The following is a 26,685-nucleotide window of genomic DNA, read 5'->3' on the forward strand; positions in this document are numbered from 1 at the left end:
ATACAAGAATTGCCACCATCAGCAATGTAAGCTACATTGGTTTATATTTTTTACATAGTACTTCCTTTATTTTATCATCTTGAAACAATTCAGAGATTTATAACCTTTTTTTTTTTTTTTTTTTAATATAGAGCTGTGTATGACACCACAAGAGAACATTCCAGCAACAGTTTTACAAGTACCCTGCATCACTGTTCTTCTAATGGACACTCTTCTGCTTCTACGCCAAGGGCTGATGTTGAGTAGATTTTAACATACTGTACATCCCTCCATAATTTCAACTCATTTAAGTCTGTAGCTCGGTTGCGAATGATGGGGGTAATTCTGAGTTGATCGCAGCAGGATTTTTGTTAGCAGTTGGGCAAAACTATGTGCACTGCAGGGGAGGCAGATATAACATGTGCAGAAAGAGTTAGATTTAAGTGGGTTATTTTGTTTCTGTGCAGGGTAAATACTGGCTGCTTTATTTTTACACTGCAATTTAGATTGCAGATTGAACACACCACACCTAAATCTAACTATCTAAGTATTGGGGTTACGGTTGGGGTTAGGGCCTGAGAAGGGGGTGGGGGGGAAAGTTAGGGTTTTGCACTATAGGCGTGATTAGCCTTAGCTTCCACCCCCCCAAGGGTTAGTCCTAGCTGTCACTAGAGATGAGCGGGTTCGGTTTCTCTGAATCCGAACCCGCCAGAACTTCATGTTTTTTTTCACGGGTCCGAGCGACTCGGATCTTCCCGCCTTGCTCGGTTAACCCGAGCGCGCCCGAACGTCATCATGACGCTGTCGGATTCTCGCGAGGCTCGGATTCTATCGCGAGACTCGGATTCTATATAAGGAGCCGCGCGTCGCCGCCATTTTCACACGTGCATTGAGATTGATAGGGAGAGGACGTGGCTGGCGTCCTCTCCGTTTAGAATAGATTAGAGAGACACTTGATTTACTAATTTTGGGGAGCATTAGGAGTACTCAGTACAGTGCAGAGTTTTGCTGATAGTGACCACCAGTTTTATTTATAATCCGTTCTCTGCCTGAAAAAAGCGATACACAGCACACAGTGACTCAGTCACATACCATATCTGTGTGCACTGCTCAGGCTCAGGCCAGTGTGCTGCATCATCTATTATCTATATATAATATTATATATATCTGTCTGACTGCTCAGCTCACACAGCTTATAATTGTGGGGGAGACTGGGGAGCACTACTGCAGTGCCAGTTATAGGTTATAGCAGGAGCCAGGAGTACATAATATATTATATAGTGAGTGACCACCAGACACACAGTGCAGTTTATTTAATATATCCGTTCTCTGCCTGAAAAAAGCGATACACACAGTGACTCAGTCAGTCACATACCATATCTGTGTGCACTGCTCAGGCTCAGGCCAGTGTGCTGCATCATCTATATATATTATATATCTGTCTGACTGCTCAGCTCACACAGCTTATAATTGTGGGGGAGACTGGGGAGCACTACTGCAGTGCCAGTTATAGGTTATAGCAGGAGCCAGGAGTACATAATATTATATTAAAACAGTGCACACTTTTGCTGCAGGAGTGCCACTGCCAGTGTGACTAGTGACCAGTGACCTGACCACCAGTATATATAATATTAGTAGTAGTATACTATCTCTTTATCAACCAGTCTATATTAGCAATAGACACAGTACAGTGCGGTAGTTCACGGCTGTGGCTACCTCTGTGTCGGCACTCGGCAGCCCGTCCATAATTGTATATACCACCTAACCGTGGTTTTTTTTTCTTTCTTTATACATACATACTAGTTACGAGTATACTATCTCTTTATCAACCAGTCTATATATTAGCAGCAGACACAGTACAGTGCGGTAGTTCACGGCTGTGGCTACCTCTGTGTCGGCACTCGGCAGCCCGTCCATAATTGTATATACCACCTAACCGTGGTTTTTTTTTCTTTCTTTATACATACATACTAGTTACGAGTATACTATCTCTTTATCAACCAGTCTATATATTAGCAGCAGACACAGTACAGTGCGGTAGTTCACGGCTGTGGCTACCTCTGTGTCGGCACTCGGCAGCCCGTCCATAATTGTATATACCACCTAACCGTGGTTTTTTTTTCTTTCTTTATACATACATATTAGTTACGAGTATACTATCTCTTTATCAACCAGTCTATATATTAGCAGCAGACACAGTACAGTGCGGTAGTTCACGGCTGTGGCTACCTCTGTGTCGGCACTCGGCAGCCCGTCCATAATTGTATATACCACCTAACCGTGGTTTTTTTTTCTTTCTTTATACATACATACTAGTTACGAGTATACTATCTCTTTATCAACCAGTCTATATATTAGCAGCAGACACAGTACAGTGCGGTAGTTCACGGCTGTGGCTACCTCTGTGTCGGCACTCGGCAGCCCGTCCATAATTGTATATACCACCTAACCGTGGTTTTTTTTTCTTTCTTTATACATACATACTAGTTACGAGTATACTATCTCTTTATCAACCAGTCTATATATTAGCAGCAGACACAGTACAGTGCGGTAGTTCACGGCTGTGGCTACCTCTGTGTCGGCACTCGGCAGCCCGTCCATAATTGTATATACCACCTAACCGTGGTTTTTTTTTCTTTCTTTATACATACATACTAGTTACGAGTATACTATCTCTTTATCAACCAGTCTATATATTAGCAGCAGACACAGTACAGTGCGGTAGTTCACGGCTGTGGCTACCTCTGTGTCGGCACTCGGCAGCCCGTCCATAATTGTATATACCACCTAACCGTGGTTTTTTTTTCTTTCTTTATACATACATACTAGTTACGAGTATACTATCTCTTTATCAACCAGTCTATATATTAGCAGCAGACACAGTACAGTGCGGTAGTTCACGGCTGTGGCTACCTCTGTGTCGGCACTCGGCAGCCCGTCCATAATTGTATATACCACCTAACCGTGTTTTTTTTTTCTTTCTTTATACATACATACTAGTTACGAGTATACTATCTCTTTATCAACCAGTCTATATATTAGCAGCAGACACAGTACAGTGCGGTAGTTCACGGCTGTGGCTACCTCTGTGTCGGCACTCGGCAGCCCGTCCATAATTGTATACTAGTATCCAATCCATCCATCTCCATTGTTTACCTGAGGTGCCTTTTAGTTGTGCCTATTAAAATATGGAGAACAAAAATGTTGAGGTTCCAAAATTAGGGAAAGATCAAGATCCACTTCCACCTCGTGCTGAAGCTGCTGCCACTAGTCATGGCCGAGACGATGAAATGCCAGCAACGTCGTCTGCCAAGGCCGATGCCCAATGGCATAGTACAGAGCATGTCAAAACCAAAACACCAAATATCAGTAAAAAAAGGACTCCAAAACCTAAAATAAAATTGTCGGAGGAGAAGCGTAAACTTGCCAATATGCCATTTACCACACGAAGTGGCAAGGAACGGCTGAGGCCCTGGCCTATGTTCATGGCTAGTGGTTCAGCTTCACATGAGGATGGAAGCACTCAGCCTCTCGCTAGAAAACTGAAAAGACTCAAGCTGGCAAAAGCACCGCAAAGAACTGTGCGTTCTTTGAAATCCCAAATCCACAAGGAGAGTCCAATTGTGTCGGTTGCGATGCCTGACCTTCCCAACACTGGACGTGAAGAGCATGCGCCTTCCACCATTTGCACGCCCCCTGCAAGTGCTGGAAGGAGCACCCGCAGTCCAGTTCCTGATAGTCAGATTGAAGATGTCAGTGTTGAAGTACACCAGGATGAGGAGGATATGGGTGTTGCTGGCGCTGGGGAGGAAATTGACCAGGAGGATTCTGATGGTGAGGTGGTTTGTTTAAGTCAGGCACCCGGGGAGACACCTGTTGTCCGTGGGAGGAATATGGCCGTTGACATGCCAGGTGAAAATACCAAAAAAATCAGCTCTTCGGTGTGGAGGTATTTCACCAGAAATGCGGACAACAGGTGTCAAGCCGTGTGTTCCCTTTGTCAAGCTGTAATAAGTAGGGGTAAGGACGTTAACCACCTCGGAACATCCTCCCTTATACGTCACCTGCAGCGCATTCATAATAAGTCAGTGACAAGTTCAAAAACTTTGGGTGACAGCGGAAGCAGTCCACTGACCAGTAAATCCCTTCCTCTTGTAACCAAGCTCACGCAAACCACCCCACCAACTCCCTCAGTGTCAATTTCCTCCTTCCCCAGGAATGCCAATAGTCCTGCAGGCCATGTCACTGGCAATTCTGACGAGTCCTCTCCTGCCTGGGATTCCTCCGATGCATCCTTGCGTGTAACGCCTACTGCTGCTGGCGCTGCTGTTGTTGCCGCTGGGAGTCGATGGTCATCCCAGAGGGGAAGTCGTAAGCCCACTTGTACTACTTCCAGTAAGCAATTGACTGTTCAACAGTCCTTTGCGAGGAAGATGAAATATCACAGCAGTCATCCTACTGCAAAGCGGATAACTGAGTCCTTGACAACTATGTTGGTGTTAGACGTGCGTCCGGTATCCGCCGTTAGTTCACAGGGAACTAGACAATTTATTGAGGCAGTGTGCCCCCGTTACCAAATACCATCTAGGTTCCACTTCTCTAGGCAGGCGATACCGAGAATGTACACGGACGTCAGAAAAAGACTCACCAGTGTCCTAAAAAATGCAGTTGTACCCAATGTCCACTTAACCACGGACATGTGGACAAGTGGAGCAGGGCAGGGTCAGGACTATATGACTGTGACAGCCCACTGGGTAGATGTATGGACTCCCGCCGCAAGAACAGCAGCGGCGGCACCAGTAGCAGCATCTCGCAAACGCCAACTCTTTCCTAGGCAGGCTACGCTTTGTATCACCGCTTTCCAGAATACGCACACAGCTGAAAACCTCTTACGGCAACTGAGGAAGATCATCGCGGAATGGCTTACCCCAATTGGACTCTCCTGTGGATTTGTGGCATCGGACAACGCCAGCAATATTGTGTGTGCATTAAATATGGGCAAATTCCAGCACGTCCCATGTTTTGCACATACCTTGAATTTGGTGGTGCAGAATTTTTTAAAAAACGACAGGGGCGTGCAAGAGATGCTGTCGGTGGCCAGAAGAATTGCGGGACACTTTCGGCGTACAGGCACCACGTACAGAAGACTGGAGCACCACCAAAAACTACTGAACCTGCCCTGCCATCATCTGAAGCAAGAAGTGGTAACGAGGTGGAATTCAACCCTCTATATGCTTCAGAGGTTGGAGGAGCAGCAAAAGGCCATTCAAGCCTATACAATTGAGCACGATATAGTAGGTGGAATGCACCTGTCTCAAGTGCAGTGGAGAATGATTTCAACGTTGTGCAAGGTTCTGATGCCCTTTGAACTTGCCACACGTGAAGTCAGTTCAGACACTGCCAGCCTGAGTCAGGTCATTCCCCTCATCAGGCTTTTGCAGAAGAAGCTGGAGGCATTGAAGAAGGAGCTAAAAGGGAGCGATTCCGCTAGGCATGTGGGACTTGTGGATGCAGCCCTTAATTCGCTTAACAAGGATTCACGGGTGGTCAATCTGTTGAAATCAGAGCACTACATTTTGGCCACCATGCTCGATCCTAGATTTAAAGCCTACCTTGGATCTCTCTTTCCGGCAGACACAGGTCTGCTGGGGTTGAAAGACCTGCTGGTGACAAAATTGTCAAGTCAAGCGGAACGCGACCTGTCAACATCTCCTCCTTCACATTCTCCCGCAACTGGGGGTGCGAGGAAAAGGCTCAGAATTCCGAGCCCACCCGCTGGCGGTGATGCAGGGCAGTCTGGAGCGACTGCTGATGCTGACATCTGGTCCGGACTGAAGGACCTGACAACGATTACGGACATGTCGTCTACTGTCACTGCATATGATTCTCTCAACATTGATAGAATGGTGGAGGATTATATGAGTGACCGCATCCAAGTAGGCACGTCACACAGTCCGTACTTATACTGGCAGGAAAAAGAGGCAATTTGGAGGCCCTTGCACAAACTGGCTTTATTCTACCTAAGTTGCCCTCCCACAAGTGTGTACTCCGAAAGAGTGTTTAGTGCCGCCGCTCACCTTGTCAGCAATCGGCGTACGAGGTTACATCCAGAAAATGTGGAGAAGATGATGTTCATTAAAATGAATTATAATCAATTCCTCCGCGGAGACATTGACCAGCAGCAATTGCCTCCACAAAGTACACAGGGAGCTGAGATGGTGGATTCCAGTGGGGACGAATTGATAATCTGTGAGGAGGGGGATGTACACGGTGATATATCGGAGGGTGAAGATGAGGTGGACATCTTGCCTCTGTAGAGCCAGTTTGTGCAAGGAGAGATTAATTGCTTCTTTTTTGGGGGGGGTCCAAACCAACCCGTCATATCAGTCACAGTCGTGTGGCAGACCCTGTCACTGAAATGATGGGTTGGTTAAAGTGTGCATGTCCTGTTTTGTTTATACAACATAAGGGTGGGTGGGAGGGCCCAAGGACAATTCCATCTTGCACCTCTTTTTTCTTTTCTTTTTCTTTGCATCATGTGCTGATTGGGGAGGGTTTTTTGGAAGGGACATCCTGCGTGACACTGCAGTGCCACTCCTAGATGGGCCCGGTGTTTGTGTCGGCCACTAGGGTCGCTAATCTTACTCACACAGTCAGCTACCTCATTGCGCCTCTTTTTTTCTTTGCGTCATGTGCTGTTTGGGGAGGGTTTTTTGGAAGGGACATCCTGCGTGACACTGCAGTGCCACTCCTAGATGGGCCCGGTGTTTGTGTCGGCCACTAGGGTCGCTAATCTTACTCACACAGCTACCTCATTGCGCCTCTTTTTTTCTTTGCGTTATGTGCTGTTTGGGGAGGGTTTTTTGGAAGGGACATCCTGCGTGACACTGCAGTGCCACTCCTAGATGGGCCCGGTGTTTGTGTCGGCCACTAGGGTCGCTTATCTTACTCACACAGCGACCTCGGTGCAAATTTTAGGACTCAAAATAATATTGTGAGGTGTGAGGTATTCAGAATAGACTGAAAATGAGTGTAAATTATGGTTTTTGAGGTTAATAATACTTTGGGATCAAAATGACCCCCAAATTCTATGATTTAAGCTGTTTTTTAGTGTTTTTTGAAAAAAACACCCGAATCCAAAACACACCCGAATCCGACAAAAAAAATTCGGTGAGGTTTTGCCAAAACGCGTTCGAACCCAAAACACGGCCGCGGAACCGAACCCAAAACCAAAACACAAAACCCGAAAAATTTCAGGCGCTCATCTCTAGCTGTCACCCTCACTGATTAGCACTGACCGCCACCCCGAAGGGTTAGGGTTAGTGCAGGGGTCAGGAGAGGGGTAATATACATACCCCAGTCCGGTGTTGAGAACCTCATTGTTGGGATGCTGCAGACAGTCATGTGACTGCCGGCATCCCGACCGCCGGTATTTCATACCGGACCAAGTGGAGGATATCAAGTTTGTTATGAGGGATATCTCTGGTTTCTTGTTTTCTTTTCTTTCTGTACTCCCTTTCCCTAAAAATCTTCTTTCATTCACCCTATTTTTATTTCCTTTTTTTCTATTATATGTTTTGTTGTTGAGGTTTTTTATTAAGTCCTCATTTAACTTTCCAGGCCATAATTTCAGATAATTATTTGGGTCATTGGGTTTGCATTCTGTAATGTACTGTGTATTTTATAACTTAGGGGGTCATTCGGAGTTGATCGCACGCTGCAACTTTTTGCAGGCCGTGCGATCAGATAGACGCCACCTATGGGGGAGTGTATTGTAGCTTAGCAAGTGTGTGATCGCATGTGCCTGGGAGCAGGGCAAAAAAGTTTTGGGTAGTTTCTGAGTAGCTCTGTACTTACTCAGCCGCTGCGATCTCTTCAGCCTGTCAGGTCCTGGAAATTACGTCAAACACCCGCTTTGCAAACGCCTCGACATGCCTGCGTTTCCTTCACCACTCCCGGAAAATGGTCAGTTGACACCCAGATCCGCCTCCCAGCTGTCAATCTTCTTGCGGCTCCGCTGCGATGGCTTCCCACGCTGTTCTTGTCGCTTCCTGGCGACGACCGTCACCAGGCAACAATGCGCCTGCACATTGCCGCCTATGCGCATGTGCAGTTTTGACCCGTTTGCACGGCTGCGAAAAATTGCAGCGTGCGAACAGGTCGGAATGACCCCCTTAGTTCTGTTGGCATAACTCTTTAATTGTATACTGGGCAGCTGCTTAAACCTTTCTCTAAAAATCAAAACATAAAAAGAAATTTGGGAAATGTCTTTATTTGGGGAGTTTATTTTACTGTTTTTGCATTACCTATACAGCTGTTATTATGTATGATATATACAGTATTTTTTGCATTAGGAGCCTGATTCATTTTTGTAAGTAAAGCAAAAAAAAAAAAAGCAAGTAAACTTTGTGTCTGGACCAAACCATGTTAACATGCACGAGGAGCAAATACATTTACATATTTCTGTGCAGGGTAAATTCTAGCTGCTTTGCATGCAACCCACAAATGATAGATAGCTCTATTTTTACAATGCAATTTAGATTTCAGTTTCAACACACAATATGCTCCATGAGTGATATACAGTAGTCAGTGTCTGCCCATGAACTCCTGGACAAACGACATAGGGCCTAAATCAGGGTTGATCGCGGCAGCAAATTTGTTAGCAGTTGGGCAAAACCATGGGGGTCATTCCGAGTTGATCGATAGGTGCCGTTGTTCGCAGCGCAGCGATTAGGCTAAAAATTGGCACTTCTGCGCATGCGTATGGTGCGCACTGCGCACGCGCAACGTACTTTCACTAAAGCCGATGCAGTTTTACACAAGGTCTAGCGACGCTTTTCAGTCGCACTGCTGATCGTTGAGTGATTGACAGAAGTGGGTGTTTCTGGGTGGTAACTGACCGTTTTCGGGGAGTGTGCTGAAAAACGCAGGCGTGCCAGATAAAAACGCAGGAGTGGCTGGGAAAACGGGGGAGTGGCTGGCCGAACGCAGGGCGTGTTTGTGACGTCAAAATAGGAACTAAACAGACTGAAGTGATCGCTATCTAGGATTAAGTCTCGAGCTACTCTGAAACTGCACAATCTTTTTTTGTAGCAATGCTGCGATCCTTTCGTTCGCACTTCTGCTAAGCTAAGATACACTCCCAGAGGGCGGCGGCTTAGCGTTTGCACTGCTGCTAAAAGCAGATAGCGAGCGAACAACTCGCAATGAGGGCCCATGTGCACTGCAGGGGGGCAGATAGAACATGTTTAGAGAGAGTTAGATTTGGGTGGGGTGTGTTCAAACTGAAATCTAAATTGCAGTGTAAAAATAAAGCAGCCAGTATTTACCCTGCACAGAATCAATATAACCCACCCAAATCTAACTCTCTCTGTTCATGTTATATCTGACACACCTGCATTGCACATGGTTTTGCCCAACTGCTAACAAATTTACTGCTGCGATCAACTCTGAATGACCCCCATAGTGCATACACACTGAACGATATCGCTAACAATATCGTTCAGTGACGTCATCCTGCCAAATCCCTGAATACACAGTTTCTGACGATATCGTAAGATTGACCCGCATGTTCGGACGATAGGTGATATAGTTAATGAACCTGGGGGAGAACGCATCTTTAATGATATAGTGTGTACACACTGGATGATATCACTAACGATATGTAATTATCATCCACATTGTTTAAAATATTGCCTAGTGTGTCTTAACTCTCTCTGCACATCTTACATCTGCCCACCTGCAGTATAACATGGTTTTGCTCAGTTGCTTGATTTTTTGCTTTGCTTATAAATATGAATCCCTAGGTCTGTTCAAATTTTAAATACTGTGCTAAACTATGTTGATGTTATATTTTCTATATTTTCAAAGGCACACCATTACTGTGCTTGAAACTGTGCAACAGGGCTTGTGCAATGGCTCTTGAAGGCAATAAAACAAACCGTGTTTATTAAAGTAGCTAAAGCTTCTATTATAATTTACAACCCATTTCCCTATAACACAATTCTCAATTAAGAAAAAATCAGCTATGTCAGAACAAATTATGTATTACAGATATCAATCTGAACAAGCTGTTTACTGAGAGAGGTTTCTCTAATAACATGGGCCCTCATTCCGAGTTGTTCGCTCGCAAGGCGAATGTAGCAGAGTTACACACGCTAAGCCGCCGCCTACTGGGAGTGAATCTTAGCTTCTTAAAATTGCGACCGACGTACGCGCAATATTGCGATTACAAACGAGTTAGCAGTTTCAGAGTAGCTCCAGACTTACTCTGCCTGTGCGATCATTTCAGTGCTTGTCGTTCCTGGTTGACGTCACAAACACACCCAGCGTTCGCCCAGGCACTCCCACCGTTTCCCCGGCCACTCCTGCGTTTTTTCCGGAAACGGTAGCGTTTTCAGCCACACGCCCCTGAAACGCCGTGTATCCGCCCAGTAACACCCATTTCCTGTCAATCACATTACGATCGCCGGAGCGAAGAAAAAGCCGTGAGTAAAAATACTTTCTTCATAGTAAAGTTACTTGGCGCAGTCGCAGTGCGAACATTGCGCATGCGTACTAAGCGGATTTTCACTGCGATGCGATGAAAAATACCGAGCGAACAACTCGGAATGAGGGCCATGGATGTTAAATGTGCAGCAGATTTCCTTGTTATAACATGTCAATGTCATGTTAGCTACATGTTTAATTAAATCCAGAATGATTATCAGCACATTTACAGTCCACTAAAGCAGCAAGTTGGAAACTGAAACTACAGATGTATCCTCAAGCATCTAGCCTCAATATGCCATACTGCTGGGCTGCATTTTAGGGGCCCTACACACTGCGTGATCCGCCGCCAAGCTGCCTGACGGCGGATACAGCTGACGTGCGACCCGGCGGCGGGGGAGAGGTGACGGGGGGAGTGAAGTTTCTTCACTCCCCCCATCACCCGGCTCCATAGCAGTGCATGCTAACATGGACGAGATTGTCCATATTGGCCTGCATGCATAAGCGACCCGGCACCAACAATTAACGAGCGCGGGGCCGAGCATCGTTAATCATTGGTGCCTACATACTGCACGATATGAACGAGTTCTCGTTCGTTAATGAATGAGAACATTCATATCGTGCAGTGAGATCTCTAAGTGTGTAAGGCCCATTAGTCGCACAGGAATTGGTTTTACAAAGTTGCACATGAAGCACAACTGAACTTCACGTGAGAAAAAGCCATGGCTGATGCATCGTAGCACTTCATATACAGATGTGCAGATGTCGCACATCAAATTGGTCAGTGCACTCTAGGAAAGTAGTTTTATCACTTCTAATTCGAAAAATTCAAAACGGTTGGAAAGCCTGAGTCGCCCGGACCTGGCACGCCCGACACCTGGCACCTTGCGCGAGGCAGACTATTTGGCACAACTGAATCCAGAGTGTATGAGGACACATCTGTAAGTCCAAGATACCGCCTGACAAGAACATTTATTCTACAGAAAATAAGCCTCTTATGATTATACACAGTAACTGCCAGCGTGAAGAACCTCACTGTTGTTTACAATGTAGATATAGCAGTAACTGGCCTCTAGATTTCCCAAGAATCTAAAGCAAACCAGGATGTCTCAACTACAGTCATTGCATGCCTTTATTGTTATTATCATCATTAGTATATAATGTTTTTATAGAACACATAGAATTTTATTTAGCACTATGATAAACGGAAACATTTAAAAATAATTTCCGGGAATACTTTGCTGCTAAGCAAGTGCCTGTAAGCATGTCATGTGGGATGCTGCCTAAGCAAATGGTGAACTACAAACCATCATTAGCGGTTTACTAAACTTGGTCATAATGCAGTTTTATGGTATTTAAAGACACCTGTCTAAAAGACATTAAGTTATAAAGACAGAAATAAAAGAACATACAATGGGCTTGATGCAAAGTTGGAAGTAAAATTAGGATGTAGCCAAAAGGCAACGTGTCGATATTCTCAGAATGTTGACATGTGAAATGTAGAAATGCCGACATCAGGGTAAGGCTGGGGGTGGGAGGGTTAGGGTAAGGCTGTGGGGAAGGGGGTAGGGGGGCTGAGGAGGTTAGGTTTAGGCTGTGGGGAAGCTTAGGATTAGACTGCAGGGGTAAAGGTTAGGGTTGGACGCTAGAGGGGGTGTAAAGGGTAAGAATTAGGGTTAGGGATAGGGGAGACAAACAAGAATGCTAGAGGTTCACAGGACTGACCTTAAAGCCACAGTCACATGACCGGCGGGACCTGTTAGCTGCACTGGAGCTGCCGCAGCTATCAGAAGCAGGAAAGTGACTGCTGGGCCACAAGGGACGATTGTAACATGTCAACCATTCGTCACTGTCTACATTATAACACTCCTATTGGACTCTTTATCAACTCCAACGAAAGAACTGCACTGTGTTTTGGTTAATGTTGAAAAACAGGGACATTTTTATGGACAAATTAAAAAAAGGGTCTGTCTCTTAAAGGATTAGACATCTGACAACTAGCACTGGGAGAAAATCAAGGGTTGTGCACAGTGGCAGATTTTACTTAAGTGCTGCCAGGCTGCAGCCACCCACAATAAAAAATGCCACCACAGGGTCCGCCTAACAGCAGCAGTGGCTTCCCATTGGAAGCACTCCCTGCTATCAGCCGCAAGCAAATCCTCATTCTTTCATCTGAGGAACATAGCCAGAATCAAGTACCTAATTCTCACTGAAGATCTGTCACATAATACATGCATCTCTATCATCTCGATCAGACTACTGCAATGCCCTCTACCTTGGTCTCCCAGCAAAAGAATTGCACCACTTACAGCTGGTAGAAAACACAGCTGCCAGGCTGTTAACAAACCAACCACCCCTGTTCCAGCCAAATAACACCCAATATCTACTCGCTCCACTAGCCGCCTGTAAGATGGTAAAACTATTTCAAGATTGTCTTACTGACTTTCAAAGCCCCACTTAACCAGGGCCAATGTACTTGAAGCAGCTTCAGATTCTTCACTGCGTTGCTCGATTACTGCAATCTGTGTATGAAGGACTTCTAGCAGTACCTAAAATCACTCTGAATTCATCTGGGGGTCGAATTTTTAGCCATGCGGCTCCAACTCTATGAAACTTGCTGCCCCACACAGTGTGAGAGGCCCCCACTCTAGAATCCTTCAAAAGCAGAATCAAGACTTTCCTGTTTGCTCAGCATTTCCTCAATGTCCCTTTAGTATCACCATGCTCTCTGTATTTTCTGAAAAGCTTTTCTGTACTTCATTGTTTCTATACTGCACTATGGGGTACTTCATTCAGACTCGCAAAACGCAAAAATTGCTATTGATATAATCTAGTGATGATCGGGTTCGGTTCCTCGGAATCCGAACCCCCCCGAACTTCACCCATTTTACACGGTTCCGAGGCGGACTCGAATCTTCCCGCCTTGCTCGGTTAACCCGAGCGCGCCCGAATGTCATCATCCCGCTGTCGGATTCTCGCGAGATTCGTATTCTATATAAGGAGCCGCGCGTCGCCGCCATTTTCACTCGTGCATTGAAGATGATAGGGAGAGGATGTGTGCAGCGTTCTCTCAGTTGTGTTCAGTGTGCTGCAAATATCTGTGCTCAGTGTGCTGCAAATATCTGTGCTCAGTGTGCTGAAAATATCTACGTTCTCTGCCTGAAAAACGCTCCATATCTGTGCTCAGTGTGCTGCAAATATCTGTGCTCAGTGTGCTTTATTGTGGGGACTGGGGACCACCAGTATTATATAGTAGGAGGACAGTGCAGAGTTTTGCTGATCAGTGACCACCAGTATTATACGTTCTCTGCCTGAAAAACGCTCCATATCTGTGCTGCATTGTAGTATATAGTAGGAGGACAGTGCAGAATTTTGCTGACCAGTGACCACCAGTATTATATCAGTACAGTACAGTAGTCCACTGCTCTACCTATCTCTGTGTCGTCAAGTATACTATCCATCCATACCTGTGGTGCATTTAAGTTTTGCGCAGTATATATAGTAGGAGGACAGTGCATAATTTTGCTGACCACCAGTATATAATATATAGCAGTACGGTACAGTAGGCCACTGCTCTACCTACCTCTGTGTCGTCAAGTATACTATCCATCCATACCTGTGGTGCATTTTAGTTGTTGTGCGCAGTAGTAGGAGGACAGTGCATAATTTTGCTGACCTCCAGTATATAATATATAGCAGTACGGTACAGTAGGCCACTGCTCTACCTACCTCTGTGTCGTCAAGTATACTATCCATCCATACCTGTGGTGCATTTAAGTTCTGCGCAGAATATATAGTAGGAGGACAGTGCATAATTTTGCTGACCACCAGTATATAATATATAGCAGTACGGTACAGTAGGCCACTGCTCTACCTACCTCTGTGTCGTCAAGTATACTATCCATCCATACCTGTGGTGCATTTATTTGTTGTGCGCAGTAGTAGGAGGACAGTGCATAATTTTGCTGACCACCAGTATATAATATATAGCAGTATGGTACAGTAGTCCACTGCTCTACCTACCTCTGTGTCGTCAAGTATACTATCCATCCATACCTGTGGTGCATTTAAGTTTTGCGCAGTATATATAGTAGGAGGACAGTGCATAATTTTGCTGACCATCAGTATATAATATATAGCAGTACGGTACAGTAGTCCACTGCTCTACCTCTGTGTCGTCAAGTATACTACAAAAGTTCAGTAAAATGACCCAAAAATCAAAATTAAAAGCGTCTGAGGAGAAGCGTAAACTTGCCAATATGCCATTTACGACACGGAGTGGCAAGGAACGGCTGAGGCCCTGGCCTATGTACATGGCTAGTGGTTCAGATTCACATGAGGATGGAAGCACTCATCGTCTCGCTAGAAAACTGCAGTGCCACTCCTAGATGGGCCAGGTGTTTGTATCGGCCACTTGGGTCGCTTAGCTTAGTCACACAGCTATTTCATTGCACCTCTTTTTTTCTGTGCATCATGTGCTGTTTGGGGACTATTTTTTAAATCTGCCATCCTGCGTGACACTGCAGTGCCACTCCTAGATGGGCCAGGTGTTTGTGTCGGCCACTTGGGTCGCTTAGCTTAGTCACACAGTGACCTTGGTACACCTCTTTTTTTCTTTGCATCATGTGCTGTTTGGGGACTATTTTTTGAATTGCCATCCTGTCTGACACTGCAGTGCCACTCCTAGATGGGCCAGGTGTTTGTGTCGGCCACTTGGGTCGCTTAGCAGGGCCGGTACTTGCCCTTGTGGCGCCCCGGGCAAAGTATAGGGCGTGGCTTCAAATGGGGGCGTGGTCAGTTACGCCCCCATTTGTGCCCCCTGTAGCGCCGCTGAAAGAAAAATAAAAATGAAAAAAAGTATACTTACTATCCCCGTTCCTGATCCAGACCGCTGCAGACCTCCTCCGCCGGTGCCGCTCTTCTCCTCTCCTCGATCTATGGGAGAGACGTTATTACGTCTCTCCCATAGAACAGCATAGACCCTAGAGGTCAATTATGACCCCTAGTGTCTGTGCCACTATGCTGTGCGGTGCGCGATGACATCATCGCGCACCGCACAGCAAAGGTCCTCTCCATGAAGGGAAACTAGACCGTAGCGTCTAGTTTCCCTTCATGGAGAGGACCTTTGCTGTGCGGTGCGTGATGACGTCATCGCGCACTGCACAACAAAGGTCCTCTCCATGAAGGGAAACTAGACGCTACGCGTCTGGTTCCCTTCAAAGCGGGGGGAACAGCGTGGCACTGCGGTGGGCACAGTGGCGGATCTTGCCATGGTGCGGCGCCCTCCGAATGGCGCCGGCGCCCTCCGGAAGGCAGCGCCCCGGGCAAAAGTCCTGCTTGCCCATGGCAAGATCCGCTACTGTCGCTTAGCTTAGCCATCCAGCGTCCTTGGTGCACCTCTTTTTTTCTTTGCATCATGTGCTGTATGGGGACTATTTTTTTAAGTGCCATCCTGTCTGACACTGCAGTGCCACTCCTAGATGGGCCAGGTGTTTGTGCCGGCCACTTGGGTCGCTTAGCTTAGTCATCCAGCGACCTCGGTGCAAATTTTAGGACTAAAAATAATATTGTGAGGTGTGAGGTGTTCAGAATAGACTGGAAATGAGTGGAAATTATGGTTATTGAGGTTAATAATACTATGGGATCAAAATGATCCCCAAATTCTATGATTTAAGCTGTTTTTGAGGGGTTTTTGTAAAAAAACACCCGAATCCAAAACACACCCGAATCCGACAAAAAATTTTCAGGGAGGTTTTGCCAAAACGCGTCCGAATCCAAAACACGGCCGCGGAACTGAATCCAAAACCAAAACACAAAACCCGAAAAATGTCCGGTGCACATCTCTAATACCCCTTTCACATCGCACTGAAAACCCGGTACCAACACGGCATATTGCCGTGTCGAAACGGGTCCGTGTGCGATGTGAAAGGTCCAATTGTGAATTAGCGGGTCGTCTGACCCGGTAATTCAACCCGGTAAAAAAGAAGGGTTCTTACCGGGTTGATTACCGGGTCAGGCGCAGTGTGAATGGGAGCCGTTCCGATGCGAATCGGCTCCCATTCACAGCATAGGCAGAGGCGGCGCAGGAGATGAGCTCATCTCCCGGCGCCACCTCCACCCCCGCCCCTGCTGCTGCTGCTCCCTCCGCTGCTATGGCAACCGACCCGGTATATTACCGGGTCGGAAAGCCAGCAGAGGAGCGCAAATGCCAGATCCCACCCGGTAAGTACACGTTTGTCTTACCGGGTAGGATCCGGCATTTGCGATCTGAATGCGGTATTATATAATCGCATGCTGGGCAAGGCCGAACAGCATGTGTAGCACCACCCTGTGTTGCAATCGCATTTCAAAAGCAAACCCAACGCAAAAATCGGGAAATATAAGTAGATACCTTTAAAGCAGCAAAGCTGCGTAGGCAGGCGCACCATCGCCATATTTCCCATCGCAGGAAACAAAGGTGACGTCATGCGGTCGCTCTAAAAACAACCATGGCATGCCTGCATTTCCTGCATCACTCCCCACCACCACTGCCTGTCATTCATATTTGCAATCGCATCCTTCTTGGATGCGATCACATTGTGACTGCCAACACGTGTGCGATGGGATCACGGTGCATGCGCAGCTGGACGATGACCGGCTGTCTGCGATTCCTATGTTCATTCTTTCTGTTATGTGCCTTGAGTCCTATTGGAGAAAGGATATGCGGTCATGTGACCAGCTCACGGGATCCCAGCGGTCACCATGCCGATGCTGGAATCACGAATGTTCAAAATGCCGGCCGATGGAATGCCAAACCACAGGGTCTATTCCCACCTGTGGGTATCCACGACACCCATAGAGCGGGAATAGAACCTGTGGTGAGCGCAGCGAGCCACCGAGCCCGATGCGTGGCGAGCACAGTGAGCCTGCAAGGGGCTTCGTTGCATTTGGCCCCCCCACCGGCATTCTGTTGCCGGGATCCCGGGGTCGGTATGCTGACCGCCGGGATCCCAGCAGCCGGCAACGCAATCCCAACCAGGAGAAAGAATGCTATATAAATATAATAATAAAATTATTATTATTAACCATAGGCAGACAGGGGAAGGTGTTCTCTCCCCCTGGGACTGCCAATCAAGACTGCAATAGCTTCCAATATAAATGTGGTCAGACCATGTACAGTATGACAGTATTTCCCAAACTTTGGGGCAGATGCATTAAGCCTGGAGAAAGGATAAAGAAGTGATAAAGCAGTGATAAGTGCTAGGTGATAACGCACCAGCCAGTCAACTCCTGTCATTTTTCAAATCCGTGATGATTGGCTTGCACGTATCACTGCTTTATCATTTCTTTATCCCTTCTCCAGGTTAATACATCTGCCCCATTGCCCTTAAAGCCCCCTTACAGTCCAGGGATTAAGTTTATCCATTCTTGAGCACAGATGGTTATATTAAAATTACTAAGGGCCTATTTAGTCATCTGTGCTTAAACATGGATATCCTCAAAAACCAGGACTGTCAAAGGGCTTTGGAGACAATGGGGCAGATGTATTAATGCACCAGCCAATCAGCTCCAATTTGTAAATGAACAGTTAGGAGGTGATTGGCTGGTGCGTGTATCACCTTGCATTTATCACTGCTTTATCACTTCCTTATGCCATCTCCAGGTTAATACATCTGCCCCAGAGTTTGGGAACGAATGATGCATGGAATTAGCAATCAAGAGAGCCCTATTTTTGAGAACCTTTACTCAACATTACTCCTATTTATCTGTATAGTAGTTTATTCCTCCTCTGTTCAGACAAGTATTACTCAATACAATTGGATCTGATTCTAAGTTTAAAGTATACAGATAGATTTAGGGCCTAATTCAGATCTGATCCCACCTCTTTGCAGAGGTTTGTGAAATGATAGTCACCGCCCAGACAGAGTGAAATACCGCCCCGTGCAAATCTGCGTACGCCGTGCGAAAAGCTTTGCAAATGCTAGTCAGCTGCAAATTTGTTCGCAACACGCTCACCATCGAATTATTATTCCAGTCTGTGCGCAGCCCAGGATTTACTCGTACAGTACGAAAGAAATAGGCTGATCGGGCCAGAGTTGACGTCACAAACCCTCACTGAAAATGCTTGGGAACGCCTGCGTTTTTCCAGGTACTCCCAGAAAACAGCCAATTACCACCCCCAAACGTCCGCTTCCAGACAATCAGCGCGCATTCACCTAGCGATCAAAAAAGGGTTAGATGTGAGAGGGCATGGTCTAAACTCAAATCTAAATCACAATGTAAAAATAAAGCCATTTCAGCATGTGTAAGCTGCATGCAAAAGCAGCCAGTAATTACCCTGCATACAAAAAACATAAAAGTATTTGCAACCAATGTATTCAAATATGGTGCATCCAGGAGCAAAATTACTTGCTATTTTTCTTTGACCCATAGTTTCCAACTTTCTGATTGCCCCGTCCGGGAGGGGGCAGCAAGGATGGCAAAGCAGGAAGCTGTGTGGGGGCGTGACAAGCAAGGCAGAGGGGGCAGTAAGGAGATATGGCATGGCATAGGAGGCAGGACGGGGGGGGGGTGGTGGCCGTGACTGCGTAATCATTGCGTTTACTGGCATTGTATAGACGGGGGGGGGGGGGTGCTACAATGATGCAAATCGCCCTTAGTTTCGTGACAATGAATATATTTTCATGGCCTAGGAAGAGAAGCAGGATCCATGAGTGAAGCCTACTATGTTGGGAATCCTGTGAACTGTCCTAAATCTAAGGGTCTCCCCGACAGAGTAAGTACATGTGATTTATAGCAATGTACAGGGCCTTTCATGCACTGCATTTTTGAATGTCATTTTTTTTGCATCCACAGTATGACATTTGAAAACATAAATATTAGAGATGAGCGCCTGAAATTTTTCGGGTTTTGTGTAGAGATGAGCGCCGGAAATTTTTCGGGTTTTGTGTTTTGGTTTTGGGTTCGGTTCCGCGGCCGTGTTTTGGGTTCGACCGCGTTTTGGCAAAACCTCACCGAATTTTTTTTGTCGGATTCGGGTGTGTTTTGGATTCGGGTGTTTTTTTCAAAAAACCCTAAAAAACAGCTTAAATCATAGAATTTGGGGGTAATTTTGATCCCAAAGTATTATTAACCTCAAAAAACATAATTTACACTCATTTTCAGCCTATTCTGAACACATCACACCTCACAATATTATTTTTAGTCCTAAAATTTGCACCGAGGTCGCTGTGTGAGTAAGATAAGCGACCCTAGTGGCCGACACAAACACCGGGCCCATCTAGGAGTGGCACTGCAGTGTCACGCAGGATGGCCCTTCCAAAAAACCCTCCCCAAACAGCACATGACGCAAAGAAAAAAAGAGGCGCAATGAGGTAGCTGACTGTGTGAGTAAGATTAGCGACCCTAGTGGCCGACACAAACACCGGGCACATCTAGGAGTGGCACTGCAGTGTCACGCAGGATGTCCCTTCCAAAAAACCCTCCCCAAACAGCACATGACGCAAAGAAAAAAAGAGGCGCAATGAGGTAGCTGTGTGAGTAAGATTAGCGACCCTAGTGGCCGACACAAACACCGGGCCCATCTAGGAGTGGCACTGCAGTGTCACGCAGGATGTCCCTTCCAAAAAACCCTCCCCAATCAGCACATGATGCAAAGAAAAAGAAAAGAAAAAAGAGGTGCAAGATGGAATTGTCCTTGGGCCCTCCCACCCACCCTTATGTTGTATAAACAAAACAGGACATGCACACTTTAACCAACCCATCATTTCAGTGACAGGGTCTGCCACACGACTGTGACTGATATGACGGGTTGGTTTGGACCCCCCCCAAAAAAGAAGCAATTAATCTCTCCTTGCACAAACTGGCTCTACAGAGGCAAGATGTCCACCTCATCTTCACCCTCCGATATATCACCGTGTACATCCCCCTCCTCACAGATTATCAATTCGTCCCCACTGGAATCCACCATCTCAGCTCCCTGTGTACTTTGTGGAGGCAATTGCTGCTGGTCAATGTCTCCGCGGAGGAATTGATTATAATTCATTTTAATGAACATCATCTTCTCCACATTTTCTGGATGTAACCTCGTACGCCGATTGCTGACAAGGTGAGCGGCGGCACTAAACACTCTTTCGGAGTACACACTTGTGGGAGGGCAACTTAGGTAGAATAAAGCCAGTTTGTGCAAGGGCCTCCAAATTGCCTCTTTTTCCTGCCAGTATAAGTACGGACTGTGTGACGTGCCTACTTGGATGCGGTCACTCATATAATCCTCCACCATTCTATCAATGTTGAGAGAATCATATGCAGTGACAGTAGACGACATGTCCGTAATCGTTGTCAGGTCCTTCAGTCCGGACCAGATGTCAGCATCAGCAGTCGCTCCAGACTGCCCTGCATCACCGCCAGCGGGTGGGCTCGGAATTCTGAGCCTTTTCCTCGCACCCCCAGTTGCGGGAGAATGTGAAGGAGGAGATGTTGACAGGTCGCGTTCCGCTTGACTTGACAATTTTGTCACCAGCAGGTCTTTCAACCCCAGCAGACCTGTGTCTGCCGGAAAGAGAGATCCAAGGTAGGCTTTAAATCTAGGATCGAGCACGGTGGCCAAAATGTAGTGCTCTGATTTCAACAGATTGACCACCCGTGAATCCTTGTTAAGCGAATTAAGGGCTGCATCCACAAGTCCCACATGCCTAGCGGAATCGCTCCGTGTTAGCTCCTCCTTCAATGCCTCCAGCTTCTTCTGCAAAAGCCTGATGAGGGGAATGACCTGACTCAGGCTGGCAGTGTCTGAACTGACTTCACGTGTGGCAAGTTCAAAGGGCATCAGAACCTTGCACAACGTTGAAATCATTCTCCACTGCACTTGAGACAGGTGCATTCCACCTACTATATCGTGCTCAATTGTATAGGCTTGAATGGCCTTTTGCTGCTCCTCCAACCTCTGAAGCATATAGAGGGTTGAATTCCACCTCGTTACCACTTCTTGCTTCAGATGATGGCAGGGCAGGTTCAGTAGTTTTTGGTGGTGCTCCAGTTTTCTGTACGTGGTGCCTGTACGCCGAAAGTGTCCCGCAATTCTTCTGGCCACCGACAGCATCTCTTGCACGCCCCTGTCGTTTTTTAAAAAATTCTGCACCACCAAATTCAAGGTATGTGCAAAACATGGGACGTGCTGGAATTGGCCCAGATTTAATGCACACACAATATTGCTGGCGTTGTCCGATGCCACAAATCCACAGGAGAGTCCAATTGGGGTAAGCCATTCCGCGATGATCTTCCTCAGTTGCCGTAAGAGGTTTTCAGCTGTGTGCGTATTCTGGAAAGCGGTGATACAAAGCGTAGCCTGCCTAGGAAAGAGTTGGCGTTTGCGAGATGCTGCTACTGGTGCCGCCGCTGCTGTTCTTGCGGCGGGAGTCCATACATCTACCCAGTGGGCTGTCACAGTCATATAGTCCTGACCCTGCCCTGCTCCACTTGTCCACATGTCCGTGGTTAAGTGGACATTGGGTACAGCTGCATTTTTTAGGACACTGGTGACTCTTTTTCTGAGGTCTGTGTACATTTTCGGTATCGCCTGCCTAGAGAAATGGAACCTAGATGGTATTTGGTACCGGGGACACAGTACCTCCAACAAGTCTCTAGTTGGCTCTGCAGTAATGATGGATACCGGAACCACGTTTCTCACCACCCAGGATGCCAAGGCCTCAGTTATCCGCTTTGCAGTAGGATGACTGCTGTGATATTTCATCTTCCTCGCAAAGGACTGTTGAACAGTCAATTGCTTACTGGAAGTAGTACAAGTGGGCTTACGACTTCCCCTCTGGGATGACCATCGACTCCCAGCGGCAACAACAGCAGCGCCAGCAGCAGTAGGCGTTACACGCAAGGATGCATCGGAGGAATCCCAGGCAGGAGAGGACTCGTCAGACTTGCCAGTGACATGGCCTGCAGGACTATTGGCATTCCTGGGGAAGGAGGAAATTGACACTGAGGGAGTTGGTGGGGTGGTTTGCGTGAGCTTGGTTACAAGAGGAAGGGATTTACTGGTCAGTGGACTGCTTCCGCTGTCACCCAAAGTTTTTGAACTTGTCACTGACTTATTATGAATGCGCTGCAGGTGACGTATAAGGGAGGATGTTCCGAGGTGGTTAACGTCCTTACCCCTACTTATTACAGCTTGACAAAGGGAACACACGGCTTGACACCTGTTGTCCGCATTTGTGGTGAAATACCTCCACACCGAAGAGCTGATTTTTTTGGTATTTTCACCTGGCATGTCAACGGCCATATTCCTCCCACGGACAACAGGTGTCTCCCCGGGTGCCTGACTTAAACAAACCACCTCACCATCAGAATCCTCCTGGTCAATTTCCTCCCCAGCGCCAGCAACACCCATATCCTCCTCATCCTGGTGTACTTCAACACTGACATCTTCAATCTGACTATCAGGAACTGGACTGCGGGTGCTCCTTCCAGCACTTGCAGGGGGCATGCAAATAGTGGAAGGCGCATGCTCTTCACGTCCAGTGTTGGGAAGGTCAGGCATCGCAAACGACACAATTGGACTCTCCTTGTGGATTTGGGATTTCAAAGAACGCACAGTTCTTTGCGGTGCTTTTGCCAGCTTGAGTCTTTTCAGTTTTCTAGCGAGAGGCTGAGTGCTTCCATCCTCATGTGAAGCTGAACCACTAGCCATGAACATAGGCCAGGGCCTCAGCCGTTCCTTGCCACTCCGTGTGGTAAATGGCATATTGGCAAGTTTACGCTTCTCCTCCGACAATTTTATTTTAGGTTTTGGAGTCCTTTTTTTTCTGATATTTGGTGTTTTGGATTTGACATGCTCTGTACTATGACATTGGGCATCGGCCTTGGCAGACGACGTTGCTGGCATTTCATCGTCTCGGCCATGACTAGTGGCAGCAGCTTCAGCACGAGGTGGAAGTGGATCTTGATCTTTCCCTAATTTTGGAACCTCAACTTTTTTGTTCTCCATATTTTATAGGCAGAACTAAAAGGCACCTCAGGTAAACAATGGAGATGGATGGATTGGATACTAGTATACAATTATGGACGGACTGCCACGGTTAGGTGGTATAAAAAAACCACGGTTAGGTGGTATATATTATAATAATAATACAATTATGGATGGACGGACTGCCTGCCGACTGCCGACACAGAGGTAGCCACAGCCGTGAACTACCGCACTGTACACTGGTTGATAAAGAGATAGTAGTATACTCGTAACAACTAGTATGACACTATGACGACGGTATAAAGAATGAAAAAAAAACCACGGTTAGGTGGTATATATTATAATAATAATACAATTATGGATGGACGGACTGCCTGCCGACTGCCGACACAGAGGTAGCCACAGCCGTGAACTACCGCACTGTACACTGGTTGATAAAGAGATAGTAGTATACTCGTAACAACTAGTATGACACTATGACGACGGTATAAAGAATGCAAAAAAAACCACAGTTAGGTGGTATATATTATAATAATAATACAATTATGGATGGACGGACTGCCTGCCGACTGCCGACACAGAGGTAGCCACAGCCGTGAACTACCGCACTGTACACTGGTTGATAAAGAGATAGTAGTATACTCGTAACAACTAGTATGACACTATGACGACGGTATAAAGAATGAAAAAAAAACCACGGTTAGGTGGTATATATTATAATAATAATACAATTATGGATGGACGGACTGCCTGCCGACTGCCGACACAGAGGTAGCCACAGCCGTGAACTACCGCACTGTACACTGGTTGATAAAGAGATAGTAGTATACTCGTAACAATTAGGATGACACTATGACGGTATAAAGAATGAAAAAAAAACCACGGTTAGGTGGTAGGTATATAATAATAAATAATACAATTCTGGTCGGACGGACTGCCTGCCGTGTGCCGACACAGAGGTAGCCACAGCCGTGAACTACCGCACTGTACACTGGTTGATAAAGAGATAGTAGTATACTCGTAACAATTAGGATGACACTATGACGGTATAAAGAATGAAAAAAAAACCACGGTTAGGTGGTAGGTATATAATAATAAATAATACAATTCTGGTCGGACGGACTGCCTGCCGTGTGCCGACACAGAGGTAGCCACAGCCGTGAACTACCGCACTGTACACTGGTTGATAAAGAGATAGTAGTATACTCGTAACAATTAGGATGACACTATGACGGTATAAAGAATGAAAAAAAAACCACGGTTAGGTGGTAGGTATATAATAATAAATAATACAATTCTGGTCGGACGGACTGCCTGCCGTGTGCCGACACAGAGGTAGCCACAGCCGTGAACTACCGCACTGTACACTGGTTGATAAAGAGATAGTAGTATACTCGTAACAATTAGGATGACACTATGACGGTATAAAGAATGAAAAAAAAACCACGGTTAGGTGGTAGGTATATAATAATAAATAATACAATTCTGGTCGGACGGACTGCCTGCCGTGTGCCGACACAGAGGTAGCCACAGCCGTGAACTACCGCACTGTACACTGGTTGATAAAGAGATAGTAGTATACTCGTAACAATTAGGATGACACTATGACGGTATAAAGAATGAAAAAAAAAACACGGTTAGGTGGTAGGTATATAATAATAAATAATACAATTCTGGTCGGACGGACTGCCTGCCGTGTGCCGACACAGAGGTAGCCACAGCCGTGAACTACCGCACTGTACACTGGTTGATAAAGAGATAGTAGTATACTCGTAACAATTAGGATGACACTATGACGGTATAAAGAATGAAAAAAAAACCACGGTTAGGTGGTAGGTATATAATAATAAATAATACAATTCTGGTCGGACGGACTGCCTGCCGTGTGCCGACACAGAGGTAGCCACAGCCGTGAACTACCGCACTGTACACTGGTTGATAAAGAGATAGTAGTATACTCGTAACAATTAGGATGACACTATGACGGTATAAAGAATGAAAAAAAAACCACGGTTAGGTGGTAGGTATATAATAATAAATAATACAATTCTGGTCGGACGGACTGCCTGCCGTGTGCCGACACAGAGGTAGCCACAGCCGTGAACTACCGCACTGTACTGTGTCTGCTGCTAATATAGACTGGTTGATATTTAAAGAGATATTAGTAGTATACAACAATACTATACTGGTGGTCAGGCACTGGTCACCACTCCTGCAGCAAAAGTGTGCACTGTTAATTAATATAATTGTACTCCTGGCTCCTGCTAACAACCTGCAGTGCTCCCCAGTCTCCCCCACAATTAATTATAAGCTTTTAATTTATACATTGATGACTGTGCAGCACACTGGGCTGAGCTGAGTGCACACAGACTGAGTCACACTGTGTGACTGACTGTGCTGTGTATCGTTTTTTTTTTCAGGCAGAGAACGGATATAGCAGAGAGAAGTGAACGGATATATTATATTAAATAAAAGTTAACTAGCAACTGCACTGGTCACTGACTGTGGTAAACTAACTCTGTCTGCGACTCTGCACAATCTCTCTCTATCTAATCTATCTATCTCTATTCTAATGGAGAGGACGCCAGACACGTCCTCTCCCTATCAATCTCAATGCACGAGTGAAAATGGCGGCGAAGCGCGGCTCCTTATATAGAATCCGAGTCTCGCGAGAATCCGACAGCGTCATGATGACGTTCGGGCGCGCTCGGGTTAACCGAGCAAGGCGGGAAGATCCGAGTCGCTCGGACCCGTGGAAAAAAAAGTGAAGTTCGTGCGGGTTCGGATTCAAAGAAACCGAACCCGCTCATCTCTAGTTTTGTGTTTTGGTTTTGGGTTCGGTTCCGCGGCCGTGTTTTGGGTTCGACCGCGTTTTGGCAAAACCTCACCGAATTTTTTTTGTCGGATTCGGGTGTGTTTTGGATTCGGGTGTTTTTTTAAAAAAACACTAAAAAACAGCTTAAATCATAGAATTTGGGGGTCATTTTGATCCCATATTATTATTAACCTCAAAAACCATAATTTCCACTCATTTTCAGTCTATTCTGAATACCTCACACCTCACAATATTATTTTTAGTCCTAAAATTTGCACCAAGGTCGCTGGATGACTAAGCTAAGCGACACTAGTGGCCGACACAAACACCTGGCCCATCTAGGAGTGGCACTGCAGTGTCACGCAGGATGTCCCTTCCAAAAAACCCTCCCCAATCAGCACATGACGCAAAGAAAAAAAGAGGCGCAATGAGGTAGCTGACTGTGTGA

General features: G+C 46.3%; 1 protein-coding gene across 6 annotated transcripts in view; it reads right to left on the reverse strand.

Annotated features, from left to right (window-relative positions):
• The window catches only part of AFF2 (ALF transcription elongation factor 2), a 741,379-nt gene that overhangs the window by 635,856 nt on the left and 78,838 nt on the right, over positions 1 to 26,685 (reverse strand). The gene's annotated exons all lie outside the window — the stretch shown is intronic.

This window comes from Pseudophryne corroboree, chromosome 8 (assembly GCF_028390025.1).
Source record: "Pseudophryne corroboree isolate aPseCor3 chromosome 8, aPseCor3.hap2, whole genome shotgun sequence".
Classification (NCBI taxonomy): domain Eukaryota; kingdom Metazoa; phylum Chordata; class Amphibia; order Anura; family Myobatrachidae; genus Pseudophryne; species Pseudophryne corroboree.